This window comes from Leiobunum rupestre, chromosome 6, assembly GCF_980474605.1.
Source record: "Leiobunum rupestre chromosome 6, qqLeiRupe1.1.hap1, whole genome shotgun sequence".
NCBI lineage: Eukaryota > Metazoa > Arthropoda > Arachnida > Opiliones > Sclerosomatidae > Leiobunum > Leiobunum rupestre.
In genome coordinates this window covers 17,612,840-17,640,000 of record NC_143389.1, presented here as the reverse complement: position 1 = coordinate 17,640,000, position 27,161 = coordinate 17,612,840, and the positions used below count along the sequence as shown (strand labels likewise).

At 35.9% G+C, this 27,161-nt stretch overlaps 1 protein-coding gene across 2 annotated transcripts in view; it reads right to left on the bottom strand.

Annotated features, from left to right (window-relative positions):
* The window catches only part of LOC149939632 (transmembrane protease serine 2-like), a 208,163-nt gene that overhangs the window by 162,696 nt on the left and 18,306 nt on the right, over positions 1-27,161 (bottom strand). The window lies entirely within an intron of this gene.

The following is a 27,161-nucleotide window of genomic DNA, read 5'->3' as shown; positions in this document are numbered from 1 at the left end:
CGAATCCTTAAGCTTGAATTGTGTCAATTTGTCAAGATCTAATCCTTCAGTGAAGTAAGCCTTAGCGTACTGAGAAACGATCTTAGTCTTGGGCTAGTTATTATCTTAATTACTTCCTGGTGGCGTTCGTTTCGGAAAGGTCAGGCTCGCTCGAAAAGGGTGTTTTTATAATGATCCGTAATTCCATGTCAATTTTTTCTGAATTATAAAATATAACAAGATAAGAAATTTCCCTGAAATGTAAAATATAACCAGAGCTAAAATTTCCCTGAAATATAAAATGTAACTTAATCCGAAATTTCCCTGAATCGTGAAGTGTAATTAGAGCCGAAATTTCCACGAATGGTAATATATAATTAAAGATGAATTTACCCTGACTTTGAAGTGTTTATTTTAACCTGTTTTTAAAATAAAGCTACCCTAACCTAATCTTAACCTTAACCTTACGTAACCTAGTCTTAACCTTAACCTTACGTAACCTAATTTTAACCGTACGTAACCTAATCATAACCTTAACCGTACGTAACCTAATCTTAACCTTAACCGTACGTAAACTAATCTTAACCTTAACCGTACGTAACCTAATCTTAACCTTAACCGTACGTAACCTAATCTTAACCTTAACCGTACGTAACCTAATATTTACCTTAACCGTACGTAACCTAATCTTAATCTTAACCATACGTAACCTAATCTTAATCTTAACCATACGTAACCTAATATTTACCTTAACCGTACGTAACCTAATCTTAATCTTAACCATACGTAACCTAATCTTAATCTTAACCATACGTAACCTAATCTTAACCTTAACCTTAACCGTACGTAACGTAACCTAACCTTAACCTTACGTAACCTAATCTTAACCTTGCGTAACCTAATCTTAACCTTAACCTTGCGTAAACTAATCTTAACCTTAACCTTGCGTAACCTAATCTTAACCTTAACCTTGCATAACCTAATCTTAACCTTAACCTAGCGTAACCTAATCTTAACCTTAACCTTGCGTAAACTAATCTTAACCTTAACCTTGCGTAAACTAATCTTAACCTTGCGTAACCTAATCTTAACCTTGCGTAAACTAATCTTAACCTTGCGTAAACTAATATTAACCTTAACCTTACGTAACCTAATCTTAACCTTGCGTAACCTAACTTTAACCTAATCTTAACCTTGCGTAACCTAACTTTAACCTAATCTTAACCTTGCGTAACCTAACTTTAACCTAATCTTAACCTTGCGTAACCTAACTTTAACCTAATCTTAACCTTGCGTAACCTAACTTTAACCTAATCTTAACCTTGCGTAACCTAACTTTAACCTAATGTAACCTAACCTAATTTAATTTAAACTAAAGTACGATAAACTAGGCCTAGTAAGAAATTCTCGATTTTCATAGACCCCGGACTTGATGACTTAATCAGCAGCCAATGAAATTGGGAACTGTTGCTACGTTGAGTCACTTCTGTTCAATGGATTTAATATAAGCTGTGTTACGGAATTCGCGTTATCGCACTTTCCTAGTAGAAAATGAAGATAGGAACAAACCAAGTTTATCTTGCCTTGTGGACATTTACGTTCCTGCTAGCTTACGTGCCTAGATGATTTGTTCCAAGAAGATTCTACTAAGCAAATCAAGGCAGAAACTAGGCGAAAACTATTTGGAAGAATTGGTGAAGTTGTGAAATGGTCATATAAAATTAAACTACTAAAAAAAACATTTATTTTAGTTTTATATTTATAACCTTTAAAAATGTATTTTGTTATTTTTCCCATGGAACCTATTAAGAATTTTTATGTTTGTTTATATTCTTTTTAATGGCTCTATAAACCAAAATAATTATCGACCTAGTTACTTAGTTCACACTTATGCCGCAAACGTACTTGGCGCTGAGTGACTGTGTCTAACTTTCATTTAACAATAGCGACAGGCCTATTGAGAATTAAAACGCCTTCAATATGAAATCTGATGTTTACTTAGGCGAAATTATGACAAATTGGAATTGAAAATTGGTTTTTATAAACACTAATTGGGGTTTTTTAGCATTAATTCAAGTTTCTAAACGATTTAGACCAAAAAACGAAGTTGAGGGCAAATTAACTATATAATGTAGTTTGATTAGCTTTTAGCTTGAAGAAGAGGTGTTTCTGGAGAGGAAAGTACAACCACATGTGCTACGTATATTTAAGCCCGGGAAAGCAGCAGAAGACATTTTAGTCCGATATACGATTTTAAAGGTTAAAGGGGAACGGTCAAGCTTTCACCAGTTAGATAGCCCTATAGCCCGTTAAAAACGAAAATTTATGGCGAAAACCGCATTAATAAATATTAAGCGGTTAATTTTTAATAAAATAAAGAAATTTCGGGAAATTGAAAAACGCGCGTCCGCTGCGACACCTGGTGAGGAATCGGTGAGATTCTCCTTTGCTTGATTGAAATTGGGAAAAAAAAATGGAATATAAAAGCGCGCGCTGCTGAAGACGCCAAAGATTTGGTTTTTTTTTGCACGCGGGGCGCGTTCCAGTTATACGACACCTAAACCTAAATTGCGCGATTTCAAAAGTTAGGCTAGTTCGCAAATCGCTTACTAAGGTCGTGCTGGCGCTGGCGATACACCTTAAGATGGCGGAAAATTCAAACCCAAATACATGGCGTTATTTGGCGTTTCAACTTTTTAGGCCAAAAACTTTTTTTTCAAGACGAAACAAGGTACGTGTTAGTATATTGAACGTCTTGTTGATCTTTTGATATGCAAATAAGACGATATTTGGAAAAGCTCGGCCGTTCCCCTTTAAATTAAGATAAAAACTACATTGCTAGTTTCAAATTACTCTAAATGATGGCAGCACTAGATGAGGTCTGACCAAACTAAAATTCCGCTTCCCGAGCTGGGGTTCCGAGTTTTTCCCTTCGAGAAACACCTTCTCTTCTCCAAGCTTCTACCTATAGAATACCACCCGTCCGTGTAATTTTAAATTTGGAGGTGAAAAACTTGTACCTCATCTTGTACAGTGGGATGTCTGATCAGTGTCAAGAGCACAGATTATCTTTGGCAAAAACTTAAAACCTGTGACGACGAGTCCGAGGGGTAAGACAGTCTGATATAATCGGTACACCGAGTTCCAGCATTTAGCACTGTTAAATGTACATATTTTCAAGAGTTCGCGAGTTCCATTTAGCACTGTCAAAGGTACGGCAGTGTACACCGAGTTCGCAGAGTGTCTTACCCCTCGGACGAGTCCAAGGGCACGTGTTAGGCCTAACGACTTAGTCTGAAGTGCATAAAAAATGAATGGAAATGGCTCTCAGCAGTGATGGGCACCGCTCCTCTCATTGTGAGCGCTTTTGTTATTATAAACGAAATTGAGCGGCAAAATGTTTTTTAAAATAAGCGCGAAAATGAGATGAGCGCCAATTTCAGCGCTAAAAAAAGAGCGAAAAGAGAGGAGCGCTTAATTTACCGCTCACAAAAGAGCGAAAACAGAGGAGCGATTATTTTACCGCTCACAAAAGAGCGAAAACAGAGGAACGATTATTTTACCGCTCACAAAAGAGCGAAAGAGAGGAGCGCTTATTTTACCGCTCACAAAAGAGCGAAAACAGAGGAGCGATTATTTTACCGCTCTAAAAAGAGCGAAAGAGAGGAGCGCTTATTTTACCACTCTAAAAAGAGCGAAAGAGAGGAGCGCTTAATTTACCACTCAAAAAAGAGCGAAAGAGAGGAGCGCTTAATTTACCACTCAAAAAAGAGCGAAAGATAGGAGAGCTTATTTTCCCGCTCAAAAAAAAACCAAAAAGATAGGAGAGCCGATTTTACCGCTCAAAAATGGTTGAGCGTTAGCGGATATAGACTACCGAGTGCGAGCGCCGAGTGACGAAAATGCCCAACATTGGCTCTCAGTAGAAATTTAGCTGATGCACGTAATTATAAACTTATGGTAGAAGCTACAGAGCCTACGCCTTAGCCCTGACACACCACAGTCACCAGGGGAAATAAAGAACAAACTTAAATTTTAAAACATTTCGTCGAGTTTCCCTTCCCTTCTTTCCGAGTTTGTCGTAAATGTCAGAAATTCGGTGTTGCGTCACGGAGCGAGGTCGCGTCACTAGAGGGCGCCTGGAGAAAGATAGCGACCGAGTTACGAGACGCAAAATCTCGCCAAGTTTCTCGTTAAAGCCGAACAAGAAAACACCGGGGAAAACGCCCGTAACGCGATGAATTTATTTATGGAAAGATTTTGCCCCGCAGAAATGTACATGTTTATTATCATACCCACGTTGTTAAGGTTTTTTTATGGTTATAACAAAAGATTAAATTATTAAATATTTCCGTTAGAGGCCCTATAAGCCTCGTTGACACCTAAATACTTTACGCCGCAAACGAATTGGGCGCGGTGTGAAAACTCCTTCGCCAGCTAATGTTTGATTAAGAACGAAGGAGTGTTATTGAATAGGAATATTAAATTGATTCCGAAGTCCAACATTTAGACGTAAATCCCAACCAGTGTTGGAAATAAGCTTTTTAAAAGTACTGGTCAATAATAATAACAATAATAATTAGCTAGGCTAATACCCAAGGCACCACCTTAGGCCTAAGTCATCGGGCGACTTTTAAAGCCTTCAATTCAGGTGGCCGGGTTACAATATGACAACAATACCCCCTACTTAATAAATAATTTACTGGTCATGAGTTCATGACCACTCTTTTCTACCCCACTTATCTCCCTCCCTCTTTTATTTTACTTTTGAAAGTTAATAGCGATTAGGAACTATAATGATATTTATTTATCACAAACCATAGAACTTTGATATTTATCACATATCTTAAGGAACTTTAAAAATATTTCATCATCTTGTTCTTCGAATAAAAACTTATCCGTATTTACAGTTTTACATCATCTTCTTGTTCTTCGAATAAAAACAGTTTTACTCCTTTCCGACTTTTTTTTTGTTTCTGAAAGCCAAAAAGAAATTGCCCGATAGGCATTAATGTCTTTTATGCTTATGTTTCTTAAACATATTCTTCATGATTGATCTAGATGTATCGCATTCAGCTCGACGAATCTGACTGATTGTAGCATAATAACGTCAAATTTCATTACTGCCAGATGCCGGGAAATACGTTAGATTTAGGAGTAGAAATAAGTCGAAATCCGCAATTTCATTGGCTGTGAGAAGCTGAGAGCGCAACGCTTTTATCATTTTCTCTTTTCGGTATACAATTATACTTTTAATTAAAAATAAACTGGTCATTATGACCAGTGAACCCCCCAGATTCCATTTAATTTACTGGTCATAGCCCAAAATAAACTGGTTTTTGACCGACGCCCACGCCTTATTTACAACACTGATCCCAACAATACACTTAACTAATTTTTTAAAACTAACTAATTTTTTAAAACTAACTAATTTTTTAAAACTAACTAATTTTTTAAAACTAACTAATTTTTTAAAACTAACTAATTTTTTAAAACTAACTAATTTTTTAAAACTAACTAATTTTTTAAAACTAACTAATTTTTTAAAACTAACTAATTTTTTAAAACTAACTAATTTTTTAAAACTAACTAATTTTTTAAAACTAACTAATTTTTTAAAACTAACTAATTTTTTAAAACTAACTAATTTTTTAAAACTAACTAATTTTTTAAAACTAACTAATTTTTTAAAACTAACTAATTTTTTAAAACTAACTAATTTTTTAAAACTAACTAATTTTTTAAAACTAACTAATTTTTTAAAACTAACTAATTTTTTAAAACTAACTAATTTTTTAAAACTAACTAATTTTTTAAAACTAACTAATTTTTTAAAACTAACTAATTTTTTAAAACTAACTAATTTTTTAAAACTAACTAATTTTTTAAAACTAACTAATTTTTTAAAACTAACTAATTTTTTAAAACTAACTAATTTTTTAAAACTAACTAATTTTTTAAAACTAACTAATTTTTTAAAACTAACTAATTTTTTAAAACTAACTAATTTTTTAAAACTAACTAATTTTTTAAAACTAACTAATTTTTTAAAACTAACTAATTTTTTAAAACTAACTAATTTTTTAAAACTAACTAATTTTTTAAAACTAACTAATTTTTTAAAACTAACTAATTTTTTAAAACTAACTAATTTTTTAAAACTAACTAATTTTTTAAAACTAATTTTTTAAAACGGTAACTAATTTTTTAAAACGGTAACTAATATTTTAAAACGGTAACTAATATTTTAAAACGGTAACTAATTTTTTTAAATTAACTAATTTTTTTAAATTAACTAATTTTTTTAAATTAACTAATTTTTTTAAATTAACTAATTTTTTTAAATTAACTAATTTTTTTAAATTAACTAATTTTTTTAAATTAACTAATTTTTTTAAATTAACAAATTTTTTTAAATTAACTAATTTTTTTAAATTAACTAATTTTTTTAAATTAACTAATTTTTTTAAATTAACTAATTTTTTTAAATTAACTAATTTTTTTAAATTAACTAATTTTTTTAAATTAACTAATTTTTTTAAATTAACTAATTTTTTTAAATTAACTAATTTTTTTAAATTGTAAATAATTTTTTAACATTTTTAACAAAGTTTTTGGAATTTTAACTCCCCCAAATTTTTTATACATACTCTACCAGGAAACTATATAGGTAGGCCTATACACTTGGAATATCTAAGGAAGATTTTTACGGCCGTGATGAAGCTCGTAGAAACGGGCGTGTCTTAAAGCGGGAAAACTCACGAGTTAAACTCTCGCGCCTCGCTACCCTCATTCGACGAAAACTCGTCATTAAGCCTAGTCATAGTTATTATATTATTATCTTACCTGATTGTCTCTTTTATATACCTGAAATTAGGTATCACTACACTTCTTTCGCGAAGAACATTATAATTACTTTAAAATATTAAGTACGATAACAAATTGAGGTTTTTAATCCATTGTTTTATAAGCCTATTTTGCGCGGGAAGATCGCCTATTTGTTACCATGACGACGCATTCTTTTCGCGTCAAACCTCGAGCCAATGAATTAGGAATGTCGTGTTACGTCTTACACTTGACGTAGTTAAGCCCCGCCTTTTTCTCGACGCGCTTTCGTATCACCGTCCCAATGGCACCTTAGACATTCCAAGTGTATACCTCTATAGTTTCCTGACTCTACCCAGTGCTTTTCTTTTACGAACCTTGGACTCTACCCATATCCAAGTTTAATTTGAAAAAAATTATAGCTAGTTTCCTTAAAAACACGTTTAAAATTATGTTATTTTTTGTAATAAATACTAAAATTTATATATTATTTACATACTAAATATTGGAAATGATTATTTTTAATTATTTTATTCTTATAACTCTTAATAATTTCAATAAAACTAAATATTAAAAAATTAAATTATATATTAATTGGCTAAATAATTATTTTAACAATTAATTAATAAAATAGTGTTATTGACTCGCAGATGGCGTCAACGACATATTGTTCAATTAGGCTCCACCCATTACATCCGAAAGAGAACGTCATAGAAGCGAGGGGATATCTATTTGATAGTTCTCAATTGCTTCTGTCCGTTCTTGCCTCTTGTATTTATGTCGCTTTGTCCAAAAGCTTCCAATATTGTCCGCTCCTTCTAACGGCGCTGTTTAGTGGTTTGACGCCCAGGTAATCCCTAAAACTGTAAGGAACTCGTTGGAAGTTCTATTGGCCTTTAATAGGCGCCTATAGCCCCCTAAGTCAGATTGATGAACTTTTTATCTTGGTCGTTCGTTGGATGGTCTGAAATGAGCTAATGGTAAGTTCGAGTCTTCTCTAATTGGACTAGTTGGTCCAATTAATATAGATTGTATTGAACTTCCTTCTCTAATCACCGCGACTGCTCGCCCAATTGTTTTTCCTATTACCGAAACTTCTTCAATTTGTCCCTTAACGAAGGGGGCATCTCATTACTGGAATTGGAGGACACCCTGCCGCGCTGCCAACTTAACTCGGAGTAATGACCTTTGACGCACCCTCCACCAGCTTCAATTACAAATGCCTCTAATCGAAAAATCTACAATATCTCTTCAATACGTACTGATTGATTTGACGCGTTTGAACCCGGTTGCTCAAGAATTTGCTTCCATCCCTCAAATAATTATTTACAGGGATTTTATGAAAAGGTGTATTCCACCGCGGTTAAAAGTAGTTCGTTCCTTTTTGAGGCTTTAACAAGCCAAACACATAAAATATGTTCATTTATTCTTAAGGAGAATGAATTAAGGGGATGGAGCTTACATTTCGATCATGAGGGGGGATTGGGAACTACTCCAGGGTTCGTATACAGAATTTCCGAAATTAAATTCCCTGACATTTCCATGTTTTCCCTGACCAAATTGCCAAATTTTCCCTGACCATTTTTGTAGAATAAATGAATGGTTTGAGATATCTTGAAAAATATTTACTTTCAAAAATTTATTTGCCTTATTATTTTGGGACGATTTTCAAATTCCTCGACTTTTCCTTGACATTTTGGAATAATTTTCAAATTCCCTGACCTTTTGAATTCCAGGTTTTCCAGGTAGTGTACGAGCCCTGTTTAACGCATTCTCCGTAACTTGAAATAATTACGAAAGGCATTTTCCCCAAACGTACGCATTGAGTTGTTTAGCAGAATCTTCTTTGAACGAATCATCTGGGCCCATAGGCTAATAATAATCATAATCAGCTAGGCTAATACCCAAGGCACCACCTTAGGCCTAAGTCATCAAGCGACTTTTGAAGCCATCAATTCAGGTGGCCGGGTTACAATGCGTAGGAGGGTGGTAGCAAGCCCTGCATGCCACGAGATCGAGCCAACAGCTCCCTACACTAACTATTACCGTTAACCTCGACAAGTTTTTATGGAAGGGGAAACCGAAGAACTCGGGGGAAAACCCCTTAAACCAGTGGGGAGAGAACTTGCAAACTCAACGCGGAAGGAGTTGTTCCGAGTTTTCACCCAGTGCCACAAGCTGGGATCGAACCCGGCTCCTCTTGCTGCGAGGCGAAAGTGCTAACCACTCCGCGTAATTTAAATTTTGGTCACAAGTATCGCGTATCGACGCTTTTTTTTTTAGAAGCGATTGTGACGGGTGGGACAATTCAGTCCGCTCGTCCATTTGATCAAACAGGTGCGAGATATGTGTTACGGCCACGCCAACGGGGGGATACGTGGGGACAGGGGTTGGGACACCCGTGGCGGAAGTATGACAACCACCTGTTGGGGGATTAGTGGTCGTCCTCACACGGCCATCCACAAACTCTGCCTCCCAGACGCTTGGGATTACACGAGTGAGCCACTACTCCCGGCAGTATCGACGCTTACCCACCGAGGAATAAATTTAATATACGAAAGCTGTCTGCTCGTTCAAAATTATCTCTACATATAAACAGCTGAAAGTTTCAACCGGAAAGACATTGAAATTCAAAATCCATCTGCTAAAGACTGCTATTACTTCACACAGGAATCCATACCTCTACTTGGAATACTTATCCTTCCGTATCGCGTATGATAAGATTTCCTAGCTCGCAGCCTATAAGCCCAAACAAATGCCCGCGGTAAAGGCGCACGCTTACAAACTTTGCATAAGGCGTAGTGCTCGACATTCGATTAATTTTTATCCATGAATAAAATAAGCTCGGCGATATTTAAGAATATTTATTTAAATAATATTTATTTAAATAATCAATAGTTGAATAAAAATTTAAAAATATTTAAATAATCGAAAATAAATAAGCCTATTATTTAAAAAAAAAACAAACAATTATTTAAATAAATACCACTTTTATTCAAATAAATGCTTGGTTGCGTAAAAAACATAATTAAATAAGTTAAAATTATATTCTTTTTACCAACGTTTTTTAAATAAATCGGAAAATTTGTGGATAGTGAATAAACAATTCCGAGCACTAATAAGGCGGTAGGGATAGAAGCTACAGACTTTTCATACTAAAAGTCAGTCAACAACGCTCATAGCAACAAAAACTTTGTCATTTTCCTTAACTAGAAATAAACGCATTCTTGGTCAAACTAAACTTTTAATTACAAATAATTAAAGTACCATAAATTTTTTTGACATTATCAAATTCTACCACAGCAGAAACTTCTTGAAGAATTGCAATTGTTTTGAGATTATGGTGTTTTCTGTCGACTAGAAAACATGTATAAAAACATGCCAAAAAGACAGGAAGCTATCCATCAAAGACTCCCCCCCCTCCCGGTTCACTAGTGCTAAAAGTTCGGAATAACCCGCATCGAGTATGAAACATTATTCAAATTGAGTACGATGGTCTATTCGTAACGTAAGCTTTTGTCCTCATGGGCTTCGAATACTGACGAGACTGAAAATATATAATATCTGTTTTTAAAAATTGCATTAAAGGGGAACGGTCAAGCTTTAACCAGCTAGATAGCCCTATGGCCCATTAAAAACTAAAATTTATGGCGAAAACCGCATCAAAAATATTGAGTGGTTAATTGTTAATAAAATAAAGAAATTTCGGGAAATCGAAAAGCGCGCGTCCGCCGCGACACCTGGTGAGAAGTCGATGAGACAGAAAAACAACGTAAAAGCGCGCGCTGCTGAAGACGCAAAAAAAAATGTTTTGCACGCGTGGTGCGTTCCAGCACAGCCAACTTTGATTTCTCGCGCATCTCTCGCACTACAGCGGCCATCTCATTCGTTGACGTTTCTGTGTTAACCTATGAGCAAAAGATGTGTATGACGTCAGCGCCCCTAGCGGATTATTATTTTTAGTATAGTTTTTACATTGAAGACAATATAACCACCGAGCGTGGCACTGAACTCCTACACATTATAGTACAGTTTATAGGGGGAAAATCCTTGCTCGCGGAATTTCGACGAATGTGTTGGCCGTAGTAGCGCGAACAGCGCGTGATCAAAGTTGGCCGTGGTTCCAGTTATAAGAGACCTAAATTGCGCGATTTTAAAAGTTAGGATAGTGCGCAAATCGCTCATACGGGGTTAGGGGCGCTGACGGCAGCCCATAAGATGGCCAAAAGCTATTTTTTCAAGACAAAAAAAAGGTACGTGTTATTATATTGAACATCTTGTTAATCTTTTGATACGGAAATGCGGCCATATTTGGAAAAGCTTGGCCGTTCCCCTTTAAAAGTTTATTTTTGTGATACCAACATGATTTTATCACAACTCTGTACATTATAGCGTGATTTTAAGTTTCATTAAATTAAATTATTTTAAGGAATAATCATGAGTGAATTATGTTGCATAGGGTAATAATTTTCGCTACATCTAAAATGCGCAACGACAGATGTCGCCACCGCGTCGAAGAAGAACCACCAAGTACTGCGCTACCTGAGAGCAAAAGTCAAGTAAGTCGAGATACGTGACTATTGAAAGAAATTCAAAATAAGAATCTTTGTGTGTTTTTAAATTAAGGTGACTCAGTACAAAATTTTCAATATATATTTTCACTCTATTTTTATCAATTTTCATTTTTAGATTATCATTGTTATTATGCTAGATTTCGAACTTTAAACTGGTTTTTTTTCAAATAGGGGTTTTCAGACTTGCTTGACTCTTGCTCTAAGGTAGCGACTTGTTTCTAATCTTCTCTTCAGAGCGCTACCCTTATAATTGATGGAAACACTATTATTAAGATAGAAGGTTTCATCCTTCCCCAGAAATGGGGGTTTATTATTTTACTTATGCTATTGCCAATACACGCACTCTTCAAGTAAGTCTTCCATCATCAGGTTGTTTTCTCTTGCAGGGTCGTACATTTAGAATGGGGGTTTGTGAAGTGCAGCCTCTCCGAAATTATTTGACATCAAGTCAACACGACGAGAATGGATGTTGTGCCAGAAGAAACGGCGCCAACACTCAATATTCTGACAGCCATTGAGAATCTATAAGAGTTGACGTGAAAGCAGACTAAAAAGGTAGTGGGCACGACGCAAAAAGAATTCACAACCACCAACATTTGTAATTAACCTATTGCTTGGACAAATGAGCGATAATGATTTTCGGGGCCACTGCATTCCAGCACTCTATCTGGAAAATGAGCGTTACAGCCAGTGTTCTTAAATATGATGTTTAAGAAACATGAAAACTTACAAACAGAATTTAAAATTTACTCAATTGACGACTTTTAAAATGCATTTTGCGCGTGAAAATACCTCTACATGTTATGGTAAAAAAGCACGCAAAGAAGGCTGTGCGCCCAAGACATGAACCTGTAGTGTCGCGCGCTAAAACGTCATTTCAAAATCCGTCAATACCTAAAGCGTATATGCGTAGTCATAAGCCTATCATAAGGTCCCCATAAGCAAAGGTCTCGGCCAAATTTTTTACGATCACATACCCGTTATTAAGAGGTAGGTATTCAAAATCTGCACCGCCTAGTGGCTACGTCTTCAACTATGCATCTCAGAAATAAATTTCACGAAATGCATTATGAATGCGCACAAGCATGCGCGAACTTTTTTAAACTTAGAACCAAGTGGGATAAATCTCCGCCGCGAGCCCTTAGCACCGTAGCCAAGGCTTATTCACAATTTTGTCTCTTTAAACTTAAAATTAACACTTATCTTTGTCAAATGATTCATCGGAACCTAAAACTTAATATTAGAAATAAGAGTTGTATTTATTTTTCAAATTTGAGATTTAGACGCTGCTCTACCAAGTAAGAGAATATTTTGGATGTAATAGAAATTTTGAAAAGGAAGATGTCGCTACCATAGAAATCTCATAGGTAACTAGAATGCTGCCGCCTACGGCCGAGCTTGACGCCAGTTCGCCTTGAACCTTCAGCCAATGAGAGGCCGTAGAGTGCTTCCGCCAAGGAGGATAATAATCCTCCTTGGATCCGCTACTATAGCGGGAGATAGGTGACGTCATTCTCTCTGGTGACATTAAATTCTTGGCAGAACCACTCTTTGAGCTCTGATTGGCTGAGATCTGGCTATCGTCTGCCACGGCGTTTGGCCCATTTGCCAGTTACACGGCAGCATTCTAGTTACCTATGAGATTTCTATGGTCGCTACTGCCTTATCGTCGTACGTTAATTTTCTTCTCGTATTGACAATGCCGTAAACATGGGCTCTATGCTTGACCTTTACTTACGGGGGACCTTATGATAGACTTATGGCGTAGTATAAAATGGTGTTCCTCTTGCGTCTGATTGTCAATCGTAATATTGCCCAATATCATTAGCGCCATCTCTTAATATTTGGAATTTATTTGCAATTTAATAATATCATAAGTAACATAATAACAATAAGTATGTCAACTAACGAGATTTACAACCAAACTGATTTTCATAGTTATTGCGTAATCAAGATGTTTTCTCAGCACAGAGCCCTCTAGTGTCTAAAATATGCGAGACTTCCGCTAAGCCAAAATATCTGGTTTCCGATAGATAGGTGGAATATTAGGCTAAAATGATAAAAATTTTAAATGTTTTTCTCGGCGCTACGAGCTCATATTTTTTTTATCAGGCATGATTAGCACGCGCGCTTCTAAACAAAGCCAAAGCCCCTCGCGACTCCAGAACGTGCTCTCCGATATTAGGCTTAAATTTTATCCAAACGTAGTCATCCAAAACGGTAAGTCGCGAGTCCAAGTCACAGCTTGAAGAGAGTATCAGTGCCGAAAAAAAGTTCGGTTAGAAAATTAGCATTAAAGCAATAGGAAGTGTCAGACTTATTGTTGTTATGTTACTTATGATAATATTTATAACCACCTTTTTCAAAATTTTATGTTGTTATATTTTACATTTCTAGTTGCTAATTTCAGCAGGTTTAAATCCAGTACAGTTAGTTTAAATTTAACGATCAAACATTTAATGTACGCTAATATCTCAAAATTTATTTAAGTATCAAAATTGAGACGTACCTCGTCAAATTAGCAGACGAAAATCCAGAAGATTATGAGCTTATCGCGTTGGCCGGTACTTAAAAAGGCTAATTACCAAAGCATTTTACAATTGTTTTGGCAGATTTTCTTCTTGAATTTGTTAAACTTATAGAAACTAATTTTGAACGAGAGGCGTGTTTAAACGTGTTTTGGCAAATGACTTATAGATGTCGCCAAAATCGCTAAGGTACGAAACAGCCCGAAAGTAGGGCTGTGAGAGTAGTGGTTTTAGGCAATCGAGTCGGGTATCGGGTACCAAATTTTTTTTCATCGAGTCGAGTAATATTAAAGTCGAGTCGAGTAATCGAGTACTTGATTAAAGGGAAACTTTCTCTTATTCGAGTCAAGTAATTAAGAAAAAACCTCGAGTAATATTTTTAACGAATCGGGTTATCGAGTACTTGATTAAGAGCTGGTTTTATTCGAGTCATTAGGAAATTAAATTTAAAATGCGTATAAACTAACTTTCAATGCTGAAAAATATTCCTCTAATTTAAATGAAACATTTTCCACAACTTAAGTAACATTATTTTCACTAGCGGCATATAAAAGACTGGTATACTAGGCTACTAGCCTAATTATAGTAATTATTAGTAAAATAACAATACAATATATTTTTTTTAATTATTAATGCACCGTTTGTCCGTATATTGCTTAGGAAGTTAAGACTCCCGATTCCTAACGCCGGCCGACACCCAGCTCGTGAAGAGACATCCAAGTGACGCTCCAAACCAAAACCAAAACTTTATAATAGCATTAGACTGTCATAAGGTCGCCATAAGCAAAGGTCTACCATAGGGGTCCATGTTAACGGCGTTGTCCTGGAGATAAGAAAATTAACATACGACGATAGGGCAGTAGCGACATCTTCGTTTGCAAAGTTTCTACATCTAAAATATTATCTTACTTGGTAGAGCAGCCACGCTCGGGTTGATAAATGGCCACACAAAACGCATCTAAATCTCAAGTTTGAAAAATAAATACCTTCAGAAACACAACTGTTATTTCTAATACCTATATTCACGATCTGATGAATTATTTTGCCAAGATTTAAGTATTAATTTTAACTTTGAAAGCTACGGTGTTAAGGGCTGAGGGCTATCGGCGTAGATTTTTCCCGTGTGGTTCTAAGTTTAAAAACGTTCGCGCATGGCTTGGGCGCATTCATTTGGAGAAATGCCTAGTTGAGGATGTGGCCACTAAGAGGTGCAGATTTTGAATACCTACCTCTTAATAACGGGTATGTGATAGTAAAAAATTTGGCCTAGACCTTTGCTTATGGGGACCTTATGATAGGCTTATGATAATATTGTTTGAAAAAAACCGCGCCTGCGCACTACGAATTAAAAACCGTAATCCATCCCCAAAGCCACTCGAAGCGTTTGTTGTTCGTACGTCTTGTAGGCACCGTTAATTGGCCCTCGAATATTAAAAAAAATTGGAATATCTTTATATTTTACCTTTGCGCATGCGCGGAGATAGTTACGCGTTTTTTCTCCGGTAGAGGGAAGGGTTTTTTTACGAACTTCTTGTTTCAGTAATCGATGCTATATCGCCCTTGAAATCAAAACTGTCGCGATAAATCAAACTTTTATTGGTTCAAACGGATGTCGAAACAGCTCGTTGCAAATTGGAAGGGGTAGATCCAAGCAAAAACAAAATCGCTTAGGTGAATACTACTAACGCGCGCGCTGCTGTCCTGAGCTACTTCACGTTGCGGCTGAGTCGCCATGGTAACGGACGGGATTCGAATAACGCTAGATACAGAAGAGAGCGCTGCTGTCAAACCAGGGTTATTCGACTTTTTGGAGGTTGCTTATCGTGACGTAAATGATTGTTGAGAGCCAAAACGCACAAAACCCGTTTAAAATGAATCAGTCCAAATGTCGGCAAGCAGAAATCTTCTACGTGTGCGTGGCATTTATGATACTTATCCGAAAAACCTGCTCTTAGAACAGTTTAATTTGATAGCTTTCCGATAACTATCGTGACGTCAAAACCGGAAGAGGAAAAAATCGTTCAACAACTGTTACGGTTTTACTGATACATCATCGGGAATGAATCAGAAGGTTGTTTATAACTTAGAAAAAACAAAATAATTTTTTCACAAAATATTTATTTTAAATTATAGCTAACCCAGATGGCGCTTCCACGCAATAAGTATAAAGGATGGGAAATTTGGATAAGCAGCTCCGAAAGTTTCCGTTATCCAACCTCCTAAAGTTTAATAAAAGTGGTCAAACTTTAAAAATGCAATGCACATCAACCGACTAATATTTTTAAACGCAGTTCTCGTTATAAAATTAACGTTTTCGTCGTCCATACGAAGAACTAATTTACACATGGAAGAACCTGGGACTGCAGCTTATAGCCCATCTTGTATTGAAATTTTATCAGTTTCTTAAACAGTCAAACTAAAAGGTCTAAGCCTGGGACAAAAAATTATACAAAAAAAATCGTCTTTATTCTGTATTCATTAAAATGTTCATGAATATTTCGACGTATTAATTAAGTGACTAGCTATAATAGAGAAGGAGCAGAGGATATTTTCGAGGGGGCAGCTGGGGCAATTCGAAATTTCATTTGAGGGAGTAGGTTTTTTTTAGGAGGCAGGCTACGGACCTGATCACGATTAAAATTATTTCAAATAGATCTACCATGGATCAACTAATAACGGCCACAATTTACATTTACCGTTGTTTTTTATCGCGACCAGTTAGAAGAAAAGCCTAAAAGGGAGTTGTTTGTTTTTTCGTTTCTCAACTTTCCTCGGTTTTTACAATAAAACACTATTTTTTCTCTAAATTTCAATACACGGTTAGCCTATGCGGTAGTAAATCTTACTGTCAGGTGCCTTAAGCTAGAGGTATCCTAAAACCCATCACAAGAGTATCCCACTTGATAATAGATATTAAGCGCGGTGTGCCTTCATTCCTTACTGAATAAACAAGGTAAACAAAATAAAACGCCAGCGACGTCACTCGCGTTTGCGCAGGGAGATAAATTTTTATACTCGATTCTCACGACAAAAGGGAGAGCGACGACTTGTTGCCTGACATCCAGTGACGTGTTTTTAGGGGGGAAACCGGATATCTTTCCCCGTTTTTTTTAACGGGAGTGTTTGTTTTTTTGTATGAAAAGAGTCTGTTTGCGCCAACCTATGTAAGAGATTTTTCTAGGAACCTTGGCTTATAGCTACGGTGTTATGCTGTATTACTAACTCCAGCCCTCCCCCTTTGCAGGCTCCATCTTCATTTAATGTCTAGAGCGCCATCTCTTGAAAGAAATAAGAGTATTATTATATTAATTAATTATAACTATTATATTATTTTCTAAATACGTAATATTAATATATAGCGTATTAATTAAATTTCATTCTTTTGGTTGGTTTTATTATTATATATTATGTATTTTTAGTAATTAATAGTAGAAAATTAGTAATTTTGGATTGAACATTCTCGTTAGAGTATTTTCCAAAGGCATATTTTACTCTATTAATTCTTTTGATTTATTTCTCAACAGACGCTTAAATAAAACCTGTTCAGCGATTTGCCTAGAAGTGGTAATACAGAGAGCCAGGACATACTTGTAAAAGCGTGATATTTTAAAGCGCACTCTGCTTAATATTTCAATATAGAAGGGCTCGATCAATTTCGCACGCGCCTACTGATGGGAAAAAATGCGCGCGCTATCAAACTTGAGCCTTACAAATAAAATTAACATAAACACGTGACTATTCAGTGACTCGCGCGCATGCGCGTCGGGGGGGGGGGCGAACAAGAAAGCGCCCTTTATTGAAGCGCCTATTACGGGAGTTGGTTCATGTCTTTATGCGGATGCCACTGGTTAAAGCCTACTGCTTCCCGTTTAAAGGGTCACAATGCCTTTTGAATCTTACTAGTTTATGAAATAGGGCTGGAAAAATTCCACGATTTTCAACCGCATTTTTCAAACGCCGTAGTGGCCTTTAAAGAATAAACGCTCTACAAATAAGTTAAGTAAATATCTTACGATCCTATCACCTTTGCCAGATACAGGCCTGTAAATTTTGCATTCCCAAAACTAATGCTCTTAAAGGGCCAGAGAATTGTTTGAAAATACTTCAATGTATTTATGGAAATGTAGGAGCCTAAGTTCTCTAGCAATGTCAATTCAGAGCCAACTCAATTAAATCTAGGAGCAACAAACACAGCACCCCACACAAGGAGAACGCAACCCGTCAAAAGTCGTGCATTTTCTTGCGTACATTTTTCATTGGTTAGACGCTTTAGCGCCTGCTACCGTCAGAAGGGGAAAATTCGGAAATTGTCTTCCCCCCGCCCGTAAAACGTTCAGCGTAAAGGTTTGTCCAATGAAATTTGAGACAACACTGCCTTAGCGTGTTTAAAGGCTAGCTGCGTTCTCCTTGTGTTTGTTGCCCCTAGATTAAATTGAGTTTGCTCTGAATTAAAAAATAACTACCCTGCCGGAATCACGTAATGGAAAAGGGAGGAGCTACCTGAAATTCGTCCAGAATTTTCGAAACGATTCCGCGGACCTTTAATCGAGAGAAGTATCCGTCAATAGCACTTTGCGAAGAGCTCATTATTTTTACATATCCGAGTAGAATTCGGACGCAATGGCGCAACATATTAAGAAAGCAATTTCCATATTTTACGGTTCCAATTTGGCGCTGGGACGTTCGCGTTTACATAAATACGCTATTATCAGGCGAACTCTTATCTTCAGCGTTTTGCCAACGAATCCAAGCGAGCCGCGAGATGGAAACAAAGGTTGAAGCAACATCGGCCGTCCCGCTAATTTTCGGCTCCACCGCGTTTCAAAAGCGGGAAATATATATTAAATTCCCATTTTAAACTTTATCCTTCTCGCGCTCCAGAGAAAACGCGAGATCGATTGTTTCGCTCTGGAACGATTTCCAGGACGCTATTTGGCAAACCAACGATTTCACGGCCCATTCGAACGAGCATAATTCAACCCGAAAATGTCTCTCTCACTCTCCTTCTTGAGCGATGCTCTCATTTAAAAATAACCGAAACAATCTTTTCTAAGTTCAAAATTTTAAATTAACGGTTGAGCGAATGAATGGTTTCCTATTTTTATCTTAGTGTAATTATTTATACTTTAATTTTTTTAATAAATCAAACCAAGATATTAAGATATCAAATAAAACTTAAGTAATAGCATGGCTGATACAAATCGAATACACTCACAATTTTTTCAGATAAATGGTATGTTACATTAATAATAAGCGAAATTTAATTTAATTATAAATGAAACGCAAAATCTTGTATTGCGTAAATATATTTTTTGTTTTAAAATATACCATATTTTGGCGAAATTTGTACGTATGTCCCTTATAGCTAGGAACAACAAACACAAGGATAACGCAGCTAGCCTTTAAGCATGCTAACGCAGTGTTGTGTACAAGTTTCGTTGGACGAACCCTTTTACGCTGAACGTTTTACGGGCGGGGGGAGACAATTTCCGATTTTTCCCCTTCCAACGGCAGCAGGCGCTAAAGCGTCTAACCAATGAAAATTGTACACAAGAAAATCCACGACTTTTGACGGGTTGTGTTCTCCTTGTGTGGGGTGCTGAATTGGCCGATAAAAATATTATCCTACTAGAAGACTTCCCATCAGTACTTCCCCCGCGTAAACCTGCGAAAAAGAGGATTTCTCTGATTGGTCGGAATTTACGGCCAACTTCGACGGTTTTTATTGCAGTCTAACGAATTCGCAATTCGCGAATCGGCAAGTTTGAAGCGATGGATTCTCCAAAGAAAAGGTTTGTTAATGTTTTTGATAAATGTAAATTAAATAACATTTAAAAAAAATTGAATTTAATGTATTTAAATAAAAGCATTATGGAATAGACAAAAAATGTTTTTAATCATTAATATTTTTCAGGGACGCTCTTAAGCCAAGGCCTAACAATAGCTCACTAAGCTCAGTCAAAAAACTCAAAATTGCAGAATAGCAAAAGGAAATTGGACTAAACTTCTAAAAGATTTCCCCAAAGAATATTCGGATGAGATTATTGCAAAACATCATTCAAGAAGTAAAAAACACAAAAACAAAGGCTACCGTATGTTCCAATCTAACCGAGTCACGAATGTTTTCTTATCACACCAACCTAGTCAATGTCTCTTATACATTAAAGCGAAAGTTCGAAACAGCATTTATACATAGTTTGCATCCCTACGTCATCAATGACGCAGTTCCAAGTATAGATATAAGAACCAAGAATAAATATTTAATTTGAGCAAGAATGAACGGTTCTTTGCCGCCATTTTGAAGGTGTAGATTTCTTAGTAAAACGGGAGGGTTAACAGTTTCAATCGTCTGTTTGCGGATTTTAATTATTTTCAAATGATTAAGGACTTATTTTCACGTTAAAAATGGTTATCTGCCTGGTTAAAAATTGTTCGAGTAGTTCAATTACCAAGGGAGAGCGAAAATTGTTTATTTTATTCGATAGTGAAGGTAATTGTAAAAAGGATGACCTCAAAGGCCTAACTTTGATAAGCTTTGTTAACTTCTTTTCGTAGATATTTCGGTCGTAATTTGATATTTTATTTAAATAACCCGGCCTTAGAATCTTATCTGGCTTTGTTTAGGGCCCATTTAAAATTTTAAAGCATAAATCTAATACGTTTTGTAGCTTTGACGAGATTATCAACAAAATGGCTACCTATTTAGTAGCTACGCGCGAAATGGTTTGAATTTTTGATCGCCCTCCCAGTTTCCTTGGAGACCATAGGCCCCTCCCTTCGGTGCAAACTATGAATAATTGCTTTGTTTCAATGGATGATAGTAAGGGAACTATTGTTTCGGGATTATGAGAGTGTCCTTGTGGCCAGGGAGGAGTTTGTAGCCATGTTGCGGCTACTTTTGGTACATTTTAGTTTGTGCGATAGAAAGACGGAAGTTTGTTCATAAGGATTTGTCACGCTCTGAAAGGGCACAAAAGTGGGGACATCTCAAATCGGTCAACAAGAATTTGTCAACCACTTACTTTAGCTCCCTCAAGTTTGTTAATGAATTAATGCAATATTTAACTGTGATATTTTTCAGTTACTTTTGATTTTAATGAAATTTTAGAAAATGGTGAGAAAAGAATAATACCAGTAATAAAAAATGATATTTGTGATTTTAATTTTTTTACATCAAGAAGGGGTTCAGAAATGAAAATTTACCAAATGCCATATTTTCGATTCTTGCTAAGGCTTATGTTTCCCAAAAAAATACTGCAGCAGACGAAATTTGTTTTAAACGTTTTTTAGTTTTGATATCTGTACATAGATGGCGCTGCTGTTGAACATACGTCACAAACTTACTTCCCCCTCCTCCTACCCCCTTTCCGAAATCCTCTAGTAGTGAGGGAAAGAGAACAACTTAGGCGAAATATTTTTATCGGCCTATTGATTAAAATATTTACTATTTGTAGAGCCATATGGTAGAGCGTATACTCTTTAAGGGACACTACGGCGTTTGAAAATCGTGGGATTTTGCCAGCCCTATTTCAGAAGCTAGTAAGATTCAAAACGGTGTTTTTCCTAGCTGCTACGCACTTGCATTACGCTCATGTGGCAATGGGATGATGAAATATTGTACTTCTAAATAACAATCTATATTTCGCATCAATAAATTAAATTAAATTAATGAAGACGTAAATACTAATAAATAAATTTTTTGTGTATACACGAAAGCAATACGCTTTGATAGTGAGTATCTCGGTGCAGGGCCTAAAATAGTGGGCAGTTTTGGGCAGTTCTAAAATCGGATTTGGGCAGTGCTAGCAAGAATCTATTTATTTATATTTAGGAAGAATGATTATGTTGCGACAATCGCCGGGCACGTTGAACGCCTTTCCCCCGTCTCGCGCGGGGGGAAAGCCAAAACGTCACCGGCGTTTGATTTCCATCGCGTTAGGTGACGTAAATTTTAAGCAGCCAAGGAAATACCGGTACTATTCGTTTTATTTTAAGCAGAGGAGCGTACTGGGGGGACCAACGGGCGGATTGCAGTGCCGTCTTAAGGCATGGGCTAAATGGGTTACAGCCCAGGGCCCCCATCCAGTTTTGGGGCCCCGGAAAGGCCAGCCATACAGCCTCAACTCTAGGGATAAGGGTTTAGTTGATTAAATAATATTTATGCTCATTTAATATTACGTATCTTTTAGTTACGTCTAAAGTAATTTGACTCATCGCCACATAGCGTATCATATACGGTACCAACAATTTAAAAACCTAACAGCGAATCACTGTTCAGTAGGACTATGTTATACTTTGAAATTAAAAGTTTTGGTTTGATTATTGTGTAGTTGAATTTAAACAACGGACATACAAAGGCTGACCGTTGGGGATCGCAAAGTTCTTAAGAAATAATTTATCCCAGGGCCCCAAAAGGTCTTAAGACGGCCCTGGTGGATTGAGAGAAAGGCTAAAAACCGTCTCGACATAGACATTCTCCCTAGATATAAATAAATACATTCTTGGTGCTAGTTATCGTGAATTTATCGCAAAAAAGTGTGAAAAATGTAAAATAGCTGATTACCTCATGGGATATGTTGTGGTCGAAATCTTTTTGCGGTACATCTCGACAAACGCAGCCAATTTTGATAAGTTAAGTTACTTATTTACAGCCCTTTTTTTCTCATAATTTTGTTAAAATATTCGTCTGCTACAAATTCTCAATTCGACGCTTTTTTAGCTCATTGAAATTATGTTTTGGCCCGGTGCCTCCGTAATCTTAGAGGCCGGTGCGCGCTGATTTTTTTTATTTTTTCGATGGCATTTTAAGTTGCAGATTTGTTCCGCCTGGGGCACTGCTTCTCATAACGGAAGTGCCGGCAAATTTTAAAATTTTCTCCATTCGCGCGATATTGCGTCTTCCGGTTTTTCAGAAGAGAGGCGAGCTGTAACAGCTGTTGGACGTGCGGTGTTTTCGTTGGAGTTCCAACTGTTCAATTTGCATTAGAACATATTTAATGGTAAGTTTTAATTTGATTTTAATTTAATAGGTTTTGGTATAAAAACTGTTAATTTAGCCGTTAAATCTAATTAAAATTATTAAATCCATGGACAGTGCATACGGAAAATATTAGCCTTTGTTCCATAACTTTAGATATTCTTAAATATTTTTATATTAAATAGGAAAAAGACTCCAGCAACAAAATCAAAGATGGTTATCTGCATTGTACCTGAATGTAATAATTGTAATCATCCAAGGAAAAGCAATAATTTAGCATGTGTGACAGTTGCAGAAAAGTTGAGCTCCCAGAAATTTCCCAATGATGAAAACAAAAAGAGCCTTTGGTTGAAAGAAATATTTCCCAATGATCCCTCAAAGTATGAACAGCTACTCAGTCTCAAAGGTGAGGCCTTTTCAAAAATTCTGATTTTAGTACGTCCACAAAAAAGAAAACATTGCTAGGCCATGCAGTACCACTGCAGGGAAAATGTACAGAGCCAGCTCCCAAAGAGGTTGCCTCTTTCTCCTTTAAACAACACAATGTCAAATAAACGAAGCTGCCGGAAAAGTGCAAGAGAAAGACTTCGTAGAGTACTATTTGATTCTACAACTGATCACACCACAGATGAGATTGAAATAGAATTATCTTCACCAAAAAGAAATTGTTCTTTGCCAAAGAAAAATATTTTATTTTCACTTACCGAAGATACTGTGATAACCAAAGATACTGTGATAACCCAAAATAATGTTCCTAATACAGTACCAACTGTTCCTATTGGTATACCAATGCAATATAATGGAGAGCAAAATACTTCAATGTCGCCTTCAATATTAATACTTGAAAAAAATGTAGTTCCTATCAACGCTAACAATGAAGCGGGAGAAAATTTTGTGATATCTGTTCATGGAAGTAATGGGAGTCCTATCAACCCTAATAATAAAGAGTTACCTGTAATTGTAACCCATAAAAGTTGTTCAACACAAGCATCTCTTGTCATACGGAAACGACAAATCAAAACAAACGTACGAAAAATGGGAAGGAGTAATTACAAATTAAGGAAACAAGTAGAAAGCTTGCGAAGAAAAGTTACAAATCTTACGAATACCATCCGGATCTATAAGAAAGAAAGAAAACAAAAGGAAATTGTGCAGATAAAAAACATAAAAGATTCCAGTTTAAGTGATGATTTACAAGCAAATTTTTTATTAGAACAAGTCATTGCTTATGGGAAAAAGACTTTGCCCTATGAAAATTCTACTTTAAAAGTTTGCTGTTTACTATACAAAAAATCACCTGTTGCCTACAACTTCATTCGTGATATGAATATTTTACATTTGCCTCACAGGTTTATTATTAAAAGGTTTATTGGACACGCTAGTGGAGAACAGGGAATAACATCGCTAGTCAAGGAAAGATTAAAGGCAGAGTATAGCAAATTAAAGGAACCGAACGAAAGATTGGGCTCGTTGATGGCTGATGAAATGGCCATTAAACCTCGATTGCTTACGACAAAAATTTGGATTGCTACTTTGGTGAAACCACATTATCGGAAATGGAAGGTGTAGGTGACACTTTAGCCACTCACTTGCTCTGCTTCGTCTACCAGGGCTTGTCAACCAATTTTAGACTACCAGTGGCTTATTTTTTTACTGCTAATCTCACAGCGGAGCAGCTACATCAAATGTTTCTTGACGTGATCAAAACAGTTGAGGAATGGGGATTTACCGTAGTGCGTCTAGTGGCTGACAATGCAAAAACAAACACTGCCGCCTTCAAGAAATTTGGTAAAATATTTGCTGAACAGTGACTTCCACTATGTTTTCACCCGAAAACTTTCCAGTGTTGCAATAGAACAAACATTCAGCCACTTGAGACATTCTGGCGGTTTTAACGACCAAATGGATGTTCGATCCTGTGTTTTAAGTATAGAGCATACGCTTAAAATTGGGATATTAAAAGCATCTACCTCATCCAACTGTAGTGAAGGATCGAAGTCAAAACCGGAAGGTAATTAGAAATTTCTAATAATAATAAAACCTCCATTTTACATTATCTATCCTTTTTTCTCTTTTATATAACTAGTGTTAAATGACAAAACAGATTTTTGTCCAAATTTGCCCGATGAAAATACATCGAAAGTGAAAATACCTGCTTCACTAATGTTCATGTTACAAAGAATCGAAAAACTGACTTTACATGGTAAGCTATATTGTAACTGATCTGAGGTTGTAGTAAGTAAGTGGTGTCTCCAATATTCTTAAGTTTTATATTTTTTTAGATAATGCTGCCGTATCAAAAAATATTCTAAAGATCGCTGAAGAAAACTCAGAGTGTTGGGATTGCCTACAAAAATGGATCCATCCGTCATCAAACAACCCTATCCATTTTCTAATTAGTGAACAGGATCGTGGTGGACTAAAATATCCATCACGCTTATTAATTTCCCTACTAGTCATTGTAACAGAATTTGTAGAGTGCTCGCTTAATTTATTTCCTAGGAAGAAAGAAAATGGGAGTCATTCTCCCTTACTTTACCGTACCTTTAAAATGCCATTGTGGAGATAAAAACCTTCCCAAGGTCTTACTTGGAAAATTTTTGAGGCCTCTCTTAAATAACCATGCTAAAGACGCGACTGACAGAAGATAATTTGTTAAAAAAATTAACAAAAAGCCATTATCAAGAAAAGTTTTAAAAGTTTAAAAATCATATAAATATTAAAATAATAAATTTTAAGATATTGTAAGTATGGGTATTATCTTCCTTAAGGCAATTAATATTTGATTTGTGATATCAAAAAGCCATTATCACAAAAGGTTTAAAAGTTTGAAAATAATACACTAAGAAATAAAATTAACAAATTTAAAGATATTGTAAGCATTGGTATTATCTTCCTTATGGCAATTAATATTTAAATTGTGATAAAGAATTGATATTTAAATTGTGATAAAGATCTGATATTTAAATTGTGATAAAGATCTGATATTTAAATTGTGATAAAGATCTGATGTTTAAATTGTGATAAAGATCTGATGTTTAAACTGATAAAACTGAGCTTAGTTTTAAGTGATTTAAAGGGAATATAACCTCAGGTATTTGGTGTGGAACACCAACGCTTGCAGCTCTGACCGCTCTTGCCTTTCGCTTTAAAAATGTTAGGCGCCACTGTACAGCGAAATTTGAAAAATTGAAGGGGTCTTCCATAAAGATTGCTTTGCAGGTTATATTCCCTTTAAGGTATTTTAAAAAGGTATTTCGGAATTATTGATTTGCCAAAGATATTAAAAATTTATGAAAACAACTAAAAGGTGTAAATTTTAATAAATTTCATACATTATTGAATTCCATTCCTACAAGATCTCGAATAATACTTTCTATGCCTACGGCTTTAAAAATGCCAAGATTTAGACTGGCTATATTCGTGTTTTAGCGGTAAAATTTCAAAAACACATTTTGAGAAGTAGCGCCGCCTCTCGGGAAATATCGCAACTACACCCAGAAAATTTACCCCTCCGGTGACAGAGCGCACACCGGCCTCTAAGATTACGGAGGCACCGTTTGGCCCTTTTGGGGGTTCAGGTACTATTTGGGCAGTTCTAAAAACTTCTTGGGTACGTTCAGCTTATTATGTGTTTTCATTTAAGCGGGCGGAGGAGTTAAAATTATACCACTGTTTTAATAAACAATTCTACTAGTTTGGTTAAAGTCCTATCATTTAATTGGAATGCCTCAGCTACTGCAATGGCCGTTTTCGCGTTTTTAATAAAAGACTGATCGTTGCCACAATGTAGAATATTGTCCTCAACAATTTCGTCTTTTACCAATTAATTATTGAAAATAATATTTTTGTTTTCCTCGGATTTTCCGGTCCTCGGATTTTCCGGCCCCGTAATATTTATATCCGCCATCTTTAAAAACAGCACTGACTAGAAATAACACCGTTCAGTAACTTCCTACGTCACTATGACGACAAGCGCTCATGAAATATAAACCTATTTCCCCCAGATTTTGCGTTACTGAACGTACCCCTTATTTCATCCCATGTCGAGGTGAATATAAACAAGAATATATTTATTTATATTTAGGGATAACATGAGATTATTCATATTGAATATGAATAAATTAATGGGGATAATGATTATGTTGAGAGGCTTATTAGCGTAGCTCTCGATCCCGTCACGCTCTAACAATAAGCTACTATCCCATCAAAAATTAAATCAGGCCGGAATCTCATTGGTTGCCTAAAACGTAAGTCTTGGAGCACGCGCCGGCAGAC